Genomic DNA, 7,962 nt, shown 5'->3' with positions numbered 1-7,962 from the left:
TAATTGTTTATAAATATACTGTAATGAGTTAACAGGGGAAGTTATTGTTGCATACTTTTATTTATTTACATGATTTAAAAATATCTATATTATTTAATGATATTACTTATACAGTTATGTATATTAAATTCATATTATAATTTTATATGCAATTCCATATGCTGAGGGCTGAGCTTGTGACTTATGATCTCTGCTGAAACGCGAGAAGGCAGCGAGGTACCACAACTCTCGTTTACCGGTTACCTGAAACGCACCGTTACACTGATTATATGAACAGCATATTTGTTGTTATTTAAAAATCCTATATGACCAATTATGTAATAATAATAATAATAATAAACACTATACTCTATTTTTATTTGTACATTATATCCATCCATTTTCTATGCTGCTTATCCTCGCTGGGGTATGCTGGAGCCTATCCCAGGTGACTTCAGGTGAGAGGCGGGGTACACCCTGGACTGGTTGTCAGCCAATTGCAGTTTGTACATTATATTCATTCACTCATTCATTTTCTACCGCTTATCCTCACGAGGGTGGGTGGGTGGGGTGCTGCAGCCTATCCCAGCTGTCTTCGGGCGAGAGGCGGGGTGCACCCTGGACTGGTTGTCAGCCAATTGCAGTTTGTACATTATATGCATTCACTCATTCATTTTCTACCGCTTATCCTCACGAGGGTGGGGGGGTGCTGGAGCCTATCCCAGCTGTCTTCGGGCGAGAGGCGGGGTGCACCCTGGACTGGTTGTCAGCCAATTGCAGTTTGTACATTATATTCATTCACTCATTCATTTTCTACCGCTTATCCTCACGAGGGTGGGGGGGGGTGCTGGAGCCTATCCCAGCTGTCTTCGGGCGAGAGGCGAGGTGCACCCTGGACTGGTCGCCAGCCAATCGCAGGGCACATATTGTGCCAAATTTGGAGTCGCCAATTAACCAAGCATACATGTTGTTGGAATAATTTTTACTTTATTTTAGTTTTATTGTGTGCGAGATTCATTGTTGTACGCCCCCCTCAAGTGCACATTCATTAATTCATTTTCTACTGCTTATCCTCACGAGGGTCATGGCTATGCTGGAGCCTATCCCAGCTGTCTTCGGGCGAGAGGCGGGGTACATTATAGCTATATATCTATATATCTTTTTGTTTGAAACAAATGCATTAATATGTGGTTTAAAAATGGCGTATTAATAAAAAAATAAATAAGAGTTCCTCATTTGAATTGCTGATAAGTGCAGTGGACCGTGTCATTAAAAGAGAACAATAATGGCCTCTAGTGGATTTGTTTCCATGTCGAGAATATTCTCTTATGGTTTTGCCTCACTGGAAGAGTTTTTGAAAGCAGCATCCGGTCAGGACCAGGCCTTTCCTCATTGAAAGCAAAGCATGCACGGTCCCCTCTAAATAGAATTCTTTCTGCTTTCGGCCACAATGACCTCACAGGTCCTGTTGCCGTGGCAGCAGCGGGACAGATGGATGTCTTTGTGCCTGCTATGTTCTTGTTCAGACACTGGAGGGAGTTCTAACTTTAACGATGAGGGTTCTGGTTCCTTTGAGCTTTCATTTGAATCTCCAAGGTCAGTTCCTTATGCAATGTATGCTATCGATAAAAAACATATTGTTCTATCATACTTTAGTCGTGTGAACGTCATCTTAATGTCATTTCTTAGTTATCATAATCATTATCATTAAGGATGAGGGTGCAGCGGATCACAATGTGACCTTTAGGTCTTCCCGTTTCCTGACTCAGATGTCCTCCAAAGAGGGACGTCCTGCGTCTTTGTTTACATTCTAAATAGCATATTGAGCGTGGCGTGGAAAACAGGTTTGTTAGGTGCCTGACCCGATTCCGATGACATAAGCGCTCATGACTTGAAAAGGAAGGGAATGTCTTGCGACCGTCAAAGCTATTTTTGGTTGGCTTTGTGCGTCATGAGAGAGAGTATGAAGATTATTCAGTGTTTTGGTCGATGGAAAAGGGGACGTCCGTCTCTCGGGAATTGAGTTGGGAGATGTTTTTTTTAAGGCTGCGTTCACACGTTTTGTAATCACGCCAAATATACGCAGAAAGTCGGTCAAATTCACAATTATTAGAGCTTCCCCCGCATGAAATAACACCCCTATATCCACCTTTTCAGTCGTGTACAGTCGTGTGTGTTGCTTTAAATGTGTTCAAGTGCTAGGGACGGACAAGAAGTCGTGTTTTAGCTCAAAAGTAGCCCGTGTTAGAGTCTTGAACCAGTCATGATGTGCTATATATATATCACTATATTGACACTTACTATGGTACACATTATGTCATTGGATGCTCATATCACCTCGTACTTGGGTACGTGACAAAAATAAATAAATAAAATAAATAAATAAAAATTAATAAAATAAGTAAAAAAAAAATTACAATTAAATAAAATTTAAATAAATTAAAATTATATTAGGTAAATTAATGAATGAACAAATAAAACTAAAATAAAGTAAAATTATTCCAACAACATGCATGCTAGGTTAATTGAAGACTCCAAATTGTCCATAGGTATGAATGTGAGTGTGAATGGTTGTTTGTCTATATGTGCCCTGTGATTGGCTGGCCACCAGTCCAGGGTGTAACCCGCCTCCCGTCTGAAGACAGTTGGGATAGGCTCCAGCACGAGTCCAAATTTGAAGAGAAAAAAAAACAAAAAATGTTTTTTTACATAAACATTTCTTAAGTCAAAATATTAAGATGTTTTTTACTCTAATGAGAGAATAGTGTTGTAATATTATAGAAAATTATTTTGAATCATAATATTATGAAAAACAAATTAAGTGAGAAATGTTTAGGAAATTATACTGGTTAAGTCCAAATTTGAAGCGAAAAAAAAAACCCAAAATGTTTTTTTTTTTTTTTTACAAATTTTGCAAAAATTTAGTTTGTTGCAAAAAGTTTGATTAAAGAGAAAAAATATATATTTTTGAAAGTCCGAACATTATAAAAAACAAGCCAAAATTCAAAGAAAAAAAAAGAATTCTAACAACAAAAAATTCATCAAAATAAACTGGCCACCAGTCCAGGGTGTACCCCGCCTCCTGCCTGAAGACAGCTGGGATAGGCTCCAGCACCTCCCGCGACCCTCGTGAGGAAAAAGCAGTAGAAAATGAATGAATAAATGTGCACTTGGGGGGGCGGGGGGGGTTGGGGGGACGTACAAAAATGAATCTCGCACACAATAAAACTAAAATAAAGTAAAATTATTCCAACAACATGCATGCTAGGTTAATTGGCGACTCCAAATTGTCCATAGGTATGAATGTGAGTGTGAATGGTTGTTTGTCTATATGTGCCCTGTGATTGGCTGGCCACCAGTCCAGGGTGTACCCCGCCTCTCGCCTGAAGACAGCTGGGATAGGCTCCAGCACCCCTGCGACCCTCGTGAGGATAAGCGGTATAAAATGAATGAATGAATAATTGCATTTAGACGGGAATGTCCCCTTTAAGTTATATACTTTGAGAAAGCTGGACTGGATACTGACAATGTGTAGAAAAACTGCATACAGGTGTACTTTGTGAGGGCCTGCATGTGCACGTGTTGACTTTCCATATATCTACAGAGTATCTGAGCAAAGCAAATACCTCTAAGCTGGCTGGGCCTGAAATCCTCACGTGCAGCTCACGTCTAATCAAGTGTGTGTGTGTGTGTGTGTGTGTGTGTGTGTGTGTGTGAGACACCGAGCATTCATCCTGAGCAGCTTAGGCAGCATCACATGACACCTGATCTCCGACCTTTGGCGTGTGCTGCTCCGGTGAGCAAATCCACAGTGGAAAAAAAAAAACGGGAATATTATTCCAAATAGGAAGGTGAGCTAATTAGGCTGCTTGTATGGACAGCAGAAGGGGGAAACCACATCGAAAGTTAGCCCGAGGACATCGCTCCGTCTGATCTGTTGCCGTAGCAACAGCAGCTCCAGGCAGCGCCTGGTGGAAAAGTTATAGGGAATTCATTCAAAATGCGTCTGTGAAAAGTGAATTTGAAACATGGGTTCACCTTGTAGACCAGCGTTTCTCAACTGGTGGGTTCTGGTGCGCTTTTATTGTGAAGGGCATTTTTAAAAAAAATATTAATGTTAGTACCAAAGGTGCGGTTCTTCTTGAAACCTGCTGTCATTGAAGAAGACCAAAAAAAACACTTGTTAGTCGTTAAGACAGGGGTGTCCAAAGTGCGGCCCGGGGGCCATTTTTGTCCACCCACCTGTTTTTTATTGGCCCGCGGCGTATTCCAAAAAATGTATTTAACAATAATTTTTTTAAAGCATTAAAATAGATAAATCAACAGTCACTTTACAAAAATTAAGTCAAAATTTTAAGATTTTTTTTTCTCTAACGGGAGAATATTGTTGTAACAGTATAAGGAAATTTTATTTTGAAATCATATTATTATGAAATAAATGAAGTGAGAATTTTTCAAAAATGCTGGTTAAGTCCAAATTTGAAAAGAAAAAAAAAGACAGGGGTGTCCAAAGTGCGGCCCGGGGGCCATTTTTGTCCGCCCACTTGTTGTTTAATGGCCCGCGGCGTATTCCAAAAAATGCATTTAACAATAATTTTTTTTAAGCAACAAAATAGATTAATCAACAGTCACTTTACAAAAATTAAGTCAAAATTTTAAGATTTTTTTTACTCTAACGAGAGAATAATGTTTTAATATTATCAGGAAAATTTATTTTGAAATCATAATATTATGAAAAAAAATGAAGTGAGAATTTTTAGGAAATTATGCTGGTTAAGTCCAAATTTGAAAAGAAACAAAAGACAGGTGTGTCCAAAGTGCGGCCCGGGGGGCATTTTTGTCTGCCCACCTGTTGTTTATTGGCCCACAACATATTCCAAAAATGTATTTAACAAGAATTTTTTTAAAGCAGCAAAAATTGATAAATCAACAGTCACTTTAGGAATATTAAGTAAATATATTAAGATTTATTTTTTACTCTAATGAGAGAATAATGTTTTAATATTATAAGGAAAAATTATTTTGAAATCATAATATTATGAAAAACAAATGAAGTGAGAATTTTTAGAAAATTATGCTGGTTAAGTCCAAATTTGAAAAGAAAAAAAAAGACAGGGGTGTTCAAAGTGTGGCCCGGGGGCCATTTGTGGCCGCCACCTGTTGTTTATTGGCCCATGGTATATTCCAAAATGTATTTAACAAGAATTTTTTTTAAAAACAGCAAAAAGGGATAAATCAATAGTCACCTTACAAAAATTCAGTCAAAATATTAAGATTTTGTTTTACTCTAACAAGAGAATATTGTTGTAATATTATAAGGAAAATTTATTTAAATTTATTTATTTAAGTCCAAATTTGAAGAAAAAAAAACAAAAAAATGTTTTTTTATTTTACAAATTTTACAAAAATTTAGTTTGTCGCAGAAACTTTGATTAAAGAGAAAAAAAATACATATATTTGAAGGTCAGAACATTATAAGTTTCAAATTCATCAAAATAAACTATCACTAAACTAAACATAAAATAAACTAAACATAAAACAAAAAAAACATAAACTAAACATCAAAATATTAAGAAGAAAAATGACAGTATTTCAGTAGTATTAAGTTAAAATATAAAAAAATACGCTATTTTTACATATAGTATATTATTATTATTATTATATTATAATATTATGAAAACCAAACGAAAAACAAATGAAGTGGTAATTTTTAGAAAATGAGGTTGCGAAAAAAGTTACGAGAATAAAGTCAAAATATTATGTGAATAAAGTAATAATCACCAAAAGAACATGAACCAGAAAAAAGTCCTAATATTGCAAATAGAAAGTTACCACAGATAATTTAAGAAGTGTACTTAGCTGGCAACACAAGTGAGTTGGGGCTGCATGAGTGCTGCCAGCCAGCACTGGGGAGCTGTGGTTTGATTGAGTGGAAACATGAATTCCAACATGTTTATCCTGTTGGTTTATTGGCTTTAAAACAGGATATTTATTGACGTATGCGCCTCCCTTTTGGTTTAGCTTTATTACTGAGACCAATAAAAGTGTTTTTTTTCTCTGATTCTGTGTCTGCATGCATCTGATTTAGTTCTTCCTGCCTGAGTAACCGCATCTGTATAAAAGCGCTTGTTTCTCCTATATGACCTGACAAGCCAATCTTTATCTGCGTGCACGGTAAACAAACATGGTTGAAAGATAAAAATGTGTTTCTTGTGTTGCAGTGACAAATGGACTCGAACACTAAAGTCCTTCCCTGCAAGAAAAGCTTTCAGCGCTGCATGAAAAGTGGTGAGTTAATGCGACTATTATACAGAAGAATATGAGAAAATATGCATATAATAACTAGAAGTACGAGCGGAAAGGTGATTGAGTGTTGTGTTGATCCTATCTATTTGTGTACGGTGCCCATAGTGACAGGTGCAGAGGTTTTTACCGGGACGATGACTCACTACATCCATTACACATTTCCAGCGAGGCGTGGTCCGACATATCATTGCACTGAACGCTTACACGCTGCTTCTTACGTAAGGCTGACGGCATGTATGGATACCGCATACACACACAGACTCCTAACATTAGTATGTAAATATAACATGATACTACTCGTTACACTGCTCCCCAAATAGGACGATTTCCAAACCACTAATATGTACTATAAATACATATACATAAAAATACACCATTATATGGTAATCGAATGGTTTTATTTTATTTGAACATGCATCAGATTACAATTGAATGCATCCCATAATCAGTTCACAGTTCCACATGTCCAAAAGGAGTAGGAAGAAGCAAAGCTTATTAAATCCTACCCCTCCATCTGGTACTTTTACAATCAGTAACTGTTACATTTGTTCACTTCCTGCCTTTATAATATAATTTAAATATTCTATTTTATTAAATTTTAAATTTAAAATTTTAAATTTTAAATTTTAAATTTTAAATTTTAAATTTTAAAATTTTAAATTTTAAATTTTAAATTTTAAATTTTAAATTTTAAATTTTAAATTTTAAATTTTAAATTTTAAATTTTAAATTTACAAAAATAAACGAAAATAAACGAAAATAAACAAAAATAAACAAAAATAAACGAAAATAAACAAAAATAAACAAAAATAAACGAAAATAAACGAAAATAAACGAAAATAAACAAAAATAAACAAAAATAAACAAAAATAAACGAAAAATAAACGAAAAATAAACGAAAATAAACTAAAAATAAACAAAATAAATAAAATAAATAAAATAAATAAAATAAATAAAATAAATAAAATAAATAAAATTAAAAAATAATTATAAAAAAAATGTTAATTAAAAATTAGTGCTTTAAGAACTGCAGGACACATATTTGTATATACATATAGTGAGCTGGAAACCTCATATTACAAATATACAACATAAGGTGGCCAGAAATATTTCAGTCTTGAACAAAGCAAAGTTTGTTCTCAATCAGAAATCACTCCACGCTCTTTATTGCTCTCTGGTTCTACCATATCTTACTTATTGTGTGGAAATATGGGCTAATAACTACAAAAGCAATCTTCACTCGCTAAATGTACTGCAAAAAAAAGGTCAGTAAGGATAATTCATAATGCCGCCTACAGAGAACATACTAACTCCTTATTTCTAAAATCACAAATACTTCAACTTGCTGATATAGTTCATCTTTAAACAGCTAAAATAATGCATAAGGCTAAAAATAACCAATTACCTTGTTCTCTGTAGGCGGCATTATGAATTATCCTTACTGACCTTTTTTTGCAGTACATTTAGCAAGTGAAGATTGCTTTTATAGTTATTAGCCCATATATTGATTTCTGATTGAGAACAAATTTTGCTTTGTTCAATACTGAAATATTTATGTTGTATATTTGTAATATGAGGTTTTTCCAGCTCATTATATGTATATACAAATATGTGTCCTGCAGTTCTTAAAGCAATAATTCAACCCATCTCTCACATTGGCACATTGAGTACAGTATG

The 7,962-nt window shown here is 35.0% G+C and overlaps 1 long non-coding RNA gene across 1 annotated transcript in view; it reads left to right on the top strand.

Annotated features, from left to right (window-relative positions):
- Window positions 1-1,446: 1,446 nt before the first annotated feature.
- The window catches only part of LOC131103797 (uncharacterized), a 24,168-nt gene continuing 17,652 nt past the window's right edge, over window positions 1,447-7,962 (top strand). The window contains exons 1-2 of the long non-coding RNA XR_013630043.1: window positions 1,447-1,575; window positions 6,201-6,267. This is a non-coding gene — a long non-coding RNA (uncharacterized LOC131103797). The remainder of the gene's footprint in view (window positions 1,576-6,200; window positions 6,268-7,962) is intronic.

Source organism: Doryrhamphus excisus, linkage group LG16 (genome assembly GCF_037039965.1).
Source record: "Doryrhamphus excisus strain RoL-2023G ecotype Guam linkage group LG16, RoL_Dexc_Guam_v1.1, whole genome shotgun sequence".
In the NCBI taxonomy this organism is placed as follows: domain Eukaryota; kingdom Metazoa; phylum Chordata; class Actinopteri; order Syngnathiformes; family Syngnathidae; genus Doryrhamphus; species Doryrhamphus excisus.
The sequence above is the reverse complement of the archived record's forward strand: the minus strand, read 5'-3'. Positions and strand labels throughout refer to the sequence as shown.